The following is a 6,007-nucleotide window of genomic DNA, read 5'->3' as shown; positions in this document are numbered from 1 at the left end:
AAAACAAACCAGAGGTTTGTACTTTGAAACTCCTACAACTTAAACTGGCAAACCAAGTGGCAAGTTATCGAATAATGCATTTATTCTCAGTGTTCACACCACTTTGTCTTTGTGTTCACTGCACTATATGAATTTTATCCATTTTTCATCGAAGTAAAGGTAAATAGTGGTTGTGCGCGGCTTGTTTAATATCCACCACTTTCACCGACACTGAGGCGAATCTCCTACCATTGTTTCTCCTTAGAGGGTTTGGGTGAGGTGGGAGGGGGGCGTCATGTAACGCTTTTGGCTCGTCACGTAAGAGTTTCGTGACAATCCAACATAACGGCAGTGAAAGGGACTATTGTAGCATACGCAAAAGTTCTAATTAATATCGATTTGGCCGTTTAATTAAGCAATTTCGGACGTGACATTTGAATTACTTACGTGGACGAGGTGTTGGTGCTTTTGTTGGACCTACAAAGAGAGATAGTATTTCAAATGTGAGACATGAAAACGAACGCTTTACGACTGTACGAGTTGTTAATTTTTGTGTGAGGTACTGTTTATGTACTTTGTAACGGAAGTATTACTCACGTGCTCGGAAGCAGACCCTTTCAGCTCTCTTTATCTCTGGTCCTGACAGAGGTACACTATACACCTGCATGCAAGAGATCCTTCCACGGAAGTACCGCAAGTCACGTGGTAACGCACCCATCCTGACAGGCCGATTGGTCGCTAGACGAATGCGACCGATAAACAGGGACTTAACCGGTTGCGAATTGCGCCAGAGAGTTGCAATTCCTGTTTTCTCGTCATACGATGCCCCAACGTAATTCCACTGTTTTGGAATCAACGAGCGACTTAACAGCTGTCGGGTTGGTCTTCCCGTGCGCCGAACAAAACGCACGAAGAGAGTGTTGGGTCTGACGACCCAGAAGCGAACCCCACCAGGGGCAAAGTGAAAGATTGGTCCGGAACCCTCTGGGTAGACCCAAGCAAGGAGAGTCAGTGAGTATCTGGAGTCCAGCTTCCCGTTATTAGGTAAATCTATGAAGCTGGTTTTTCTACCGTAGAAGTAGTACGAGCCGTCTGGAAGTCCGTCGGGACCGGGGGCCGGCCGGACGTTGTGAAGCTTTCCCTCGGGATTTTGGCTGGAGCTGATGTCCTTGCCTCTTGTTTTTCTACTGAGCGGGTAAAATGCAACAATGCGAGGGAAACCTATGATGATAAAACAAGCATGGTTAATATAACACGCTTCTGAAGGAAATCTGGTTTAAACCAGAATATGATTCCCACGAGACTCTTTTTACCAAACACCTCAATAGTGTACTAAAGATCTAAGTTTGAGGAATTTTAGAGGTCATAAACATACTCATAACGACGATTACAAAGTCACAATTTTACTCATTAAAGACAATCATATGGAGTTTAAATTTGGAGATCTAGTCACTAGAGATCTGTCGACATGGTACATAGCCTGGCTACCACAATTTAATAGAATTTCCTTACGCTGTCTTTTAGTTGGCTTCGTTGTTGGTCCTGAAATTAAAAGAGGCATGAATTGAGTATAAGTTGGTTTTACACTTATCTCCTCTATCTAGGCAAGCAGCAGCTTATGAGCATAATCAGCATGGCCTTAAAAACCACACATCTCTCGTCGCGCGCATTTCTATTGTGACTGTTCTGACGAAGTAGTAGCACTACAGAGATCCGTGCAGTGTCTTTGATTGGAAGTTACTTGCGCAAAATCACTGATAACCAGGTAACAACTACTGAGGAACATTAAACGAATGTCTGCAGTGCTGTGGTATCAGTTTCTTCTCGAATATTTAATTTCTCTCATGCTAGGAATGCGAATTTTCGGCAGGAAGTTGAGACGTATTACTCACAGTTGATAGGGATGAGTTGGGGATAGAGCAGTTTTCAATTGAGTGTCGTAAAACCAAAACCAAAGCAATTACTCTGGCCAATCACAAACGACACAGACAATCCAGTGAACCAATCAAAACTCGAGGCAAATACATGTAGCTGGCACGAAGCGCGGGAAAACGTGCGCGAGCGAGTCACGATTGGTTTTGGTTTTAGTTCTAATTGGCTGAGAAAGTGGCGCGAGATTTTTAAGCCAATCACTAAGCGTAGTAATGCAAAACCAAAGCAAACGCAATTTACTTTCGACACTCAAGTGAAAACCGCTCTATATCTGTTACCAAAGGCTGCAAATCAAAACTAAGTGCTTACTTGTTGGTCTGGTGATTGGACAGAGGCAGACACGGTGCTTCGCTGGTAAAAGGTTTCCTCCAGTTCCTGCAGGTGAATCACAACAAGAATTATTAACACTATCGTCATGCTACGCAAAAAGTAGTCTCATTGCATGCAAATGTGATGTGATGACGTTAATCTAGTAGACCATAGATTTTATCCACACAGTATGACGTCATAATTTCCCTAAAATTCGGGCATCAAAACGAAAGACGCTGGCTTACAACGAGTATTTAGTCGGGATAGTTCTTGCTAGATTATGTTCACCCTCATCCAAATTGTTATTAATTGCGTCTTTGATAAACAAATTCAACGTTATGCAGTCCAACTACTCTAAGTACGGGACACTTTTGTTCACTTGTTGAAACGCCTTCAGTGGAAACGAAAAAGAAGCTAAACCTACCCAAGCAAATAGCGTTTCTTAGTTCGTTGACCACGATGCCTAGATGAGTCCAGTCCGCGGTGAAGATATGATTCTTGCGAGGCGGAGAAGCCATTATATCTAACTGACGACCATTAATGTACCGTCCCACCCCTACACAGTAGATCCGCACCCCACGAGCCTTTAAAGCATTTGATGGCGCTGCAACGTCATCCATCGAGCTGCCGTCGGTTATAACCACGACAACCTTAGTGGTTCTTGTGCGCCTAGGGTTCTTACGAAACAGCTGATTTTGGGCCATCAGCAAGGCCCTGCCAATACGGCTCCCTGATTTCGGATATTGGACCCCCTTATTGAACCTGTTAAATACACCGCCGTTGTTCGTGTAACTGTTGAAGCCGAAAAGCAGATAGGGCTTGGTACCGAACACGATTGTTCCCACGCGTGTGTTAGTCCGGGAGACTGTAAAACCGAGAACGACATCCCGGACGAAATCAACCAATCGCCTGAAGTTGCCAATGCCGTATCGCTCGACACTGGCGGAGCCGTCGACCAGAAAAGCGAGATCTATGGCTGTATGGCATGCTGTCGAGAAACAAACAAAAAACAAACATCTAGACAAATATTACCCAACACAAAAGTTAACCTGTGTCCACAGCCGTCTCGCATCAGATATCGGGCTTTGCTGCTGGCATGCCATGGTAACAGAGCGTAATACGAGACAGCGACATAAGCATTCATATTGGAGTAACATAAAAAGCTGTTTTTATCCTAGCTTTCACTTAAAATCTAATCTTATTTCAGTTTGAACACTACTTGAAACAAAATTATCAAATACCGTATTTATTCGATTAAGCGCCCAACCTCGAATAAGCGCCCACCTCGAATAAGCGCCCACCCTGTAGGAAGGAAAAGTTAATAAGCGCCCAGCCTCGAATAAGCGCCCACCACCACCCCCCTAAAATGAGGGCACAAGAGCAATTTTGATTATTGTTGAAGTTGAGATTAAAATTGACTTAAAGACGATCCCGAAGACCGAGTTTTTCTTTAGTTTTTTACTGAAACTTTAAATGAACATTTAAAATTCATCTTTCGTACACCTTCACGTTTAGTTACTATACATTGTTTTCTTGCAAAATAAACGTATTACTTGCTAAAAATGGTGAAAATTTAATACGCGCCCAGCCTCGAATAAGCGCCCACCTCGAATAAGCGCCCACTCTCAAGGTCCCAAAATTAAATAAGCGCCCAGGGTGCTTAATCGAATAAATACGGTGTTCAGCTTTTCGCTTATTTAAACAAGAAATTTCGGTATAAGAAGGGCCTGGTCTAGTTATTCCAACTTTCTGTTAACTTTCTATCAATTTAAACATTGTACCAGTTGTTTGTTATTCTGCAATTATGTTTTTTATTATTATTTCACAAGTTGTGTAAGTATGCTCCAGCTTAGTGCAAAATATAGACTGTGCCATTTCTTTTATATTGGAACTCAGTTTCAAAGAGAGTATCAGGGTAAGCAATCTATCCTACCACACATGAGATGGACAAATCACTGTACTGTGTGACTGCTGTGACACAGCACTTGGCAGGCTAGGACCCATCTGAGATCAGACAGGTTCACAGCTAGGTTGGAACTTTCAATACAAATATATTTAGCAAGTTTTGTTTTAACAGGCCGGGCTGCAAATTCAGGTGAAGAAGAGAACATTGATTTTCATTGTTTGGGCTTTAAGATTAAAATATTGTAGGGATCATACTTACTCATAGGAGCTGTAGGCTTCAAGGTTGCTAGAGAGAACAAAATAAAATTCGTTAGCTACTTAGTTTGTTTACAACACAAAGGAAAAGGTATATTAATAGTTTTATAACTACGTAGAAAAAGCATAAAAAAGGTGAGGTGATAAAAACTGTCAATAACTAAGACAGGAAAATAAGGCTATTTTTTCAAGATTCGTCATCCGTGACGAAGTTCTTTTAACATTGCATTACATTGCGTTACTTGTTGCGTTACAGACATAGCCTGTCTGAATGGGTGGTAGGTATATAAAATAACAAACAAACTCAGGTACTGTCTCAATGAATTACAGTGTAAATAGAGTTACATCATCTGTTATGTTTGTTCCTCTGTGCCAAGCAATTAAATACAACAATAAAATTCGGACGTTCACCGATACAAGGATATTTGAAAGCCAACAGCGTGCACAAATACGATATGTATATATTAAATATCAATATAAATAATATTTGCAGTTATTGCTTCTGATAATTGTGATAAACCGCCTCTTCCGTTGTACTACGTATACGGTTTACACTTATTTATAGCATACGTACTGAAAGCAAACCCAATTCAGTAGAAAGCAAATACAATTCAATAGAACATTGCATCAACAACACCGAAACAACAATCGGCTACAAACAAGTCGATCGCCACGTGCACAACTTCATGCAAAACACGACGAGATAAACAAATCTAAATACATGTACCTTTCCTTTCCGCTGAAATTTCTTAAGTCATCCATCTTCTTGTTTACAGAAATCGACATTCTCCACGAAATCACGAAACAGCCGTCGAATTTCTAAGAAATTTAAAGTTCTTTACGCGATCGGCGAACACCGTTTATTCAGGAAGCGGGAAACTTGCGTGACCGCCGTGACAGAGTATTGGTAGCCGCTGGCCAAATGCGGATGTGCAATCCAAAAGACGCAAAAAGGCGCAATATATAATTTTCAAGAAAATTACAATTAATTTGAGCTAATTTTGTAGGTCTGTGAAACAAGGACGGGTTATATTTGAGGAAATTGAGGGTGGATTATGAGTGAAGAGTTAAAAAAAAAATGGTTTTTCAAAATACTTACGACAAACAGGGCATCTTCCTCTAAAAGGGGTAACAAGCTTTGGTCTCGGTGGACGCACATTGAGAACTTCAAGATCCGTTTGACTGGAAGGAATTTCTTCGCTTATTGCATCGTTGCTCTGCTCATCGATATTTGGTTCTGGTTCAGTTTTGTTCGCTGAAACTTCGTTCAGCAGGGCCTGTTTATCTGCTTCATTCTCCGCAATAACGGCGTCCTCTTCTACTTCGTCTCTGAAGGGATTCAAGTCAGGCTTCCTACCATTATCAGTGGGCTTCTCTTCGGGAAGCTGCGCCCAAGGGTTGGTGCTTTCCGACTTGTTTACATGAACCTTGCTTGCCTCAGGCGCGGAGGAGGGTTGCTCCGTTGGCGGTGGTGTGGTTGGTTGAGCCGTCGTTGGGGTCAGATTCGTTTGAGCAATACTTTCCTTTGAAATAGCACCTTCTGTTTCATCGTTCTTTGCAGTGACCGAAGTGTTTCCCTTGCTGAATCTATTTCGGGAAAAATAGATGTCATTTGAGAACGAGGAAA

This window comes from Oculina patagonica, chromosome 3, assembly GCF_052425735.1.
Source record: "Oculina patagonica isolate OP01 chromosome 3, crgOcupat, whole genome shotgun sequence".
In the NCBI taxonomy this organism is placed as follows: Eukaryota; Metazoa; Cnidaria; class Anthozoa; order Scleractinia; family Oculinidae; genus Oculina; species Oculina patagonica.
The sequence above is the reverse complement of the archived record's forward strand: the minus strand, read 5'-3'. Positions refer to the sequence as shown.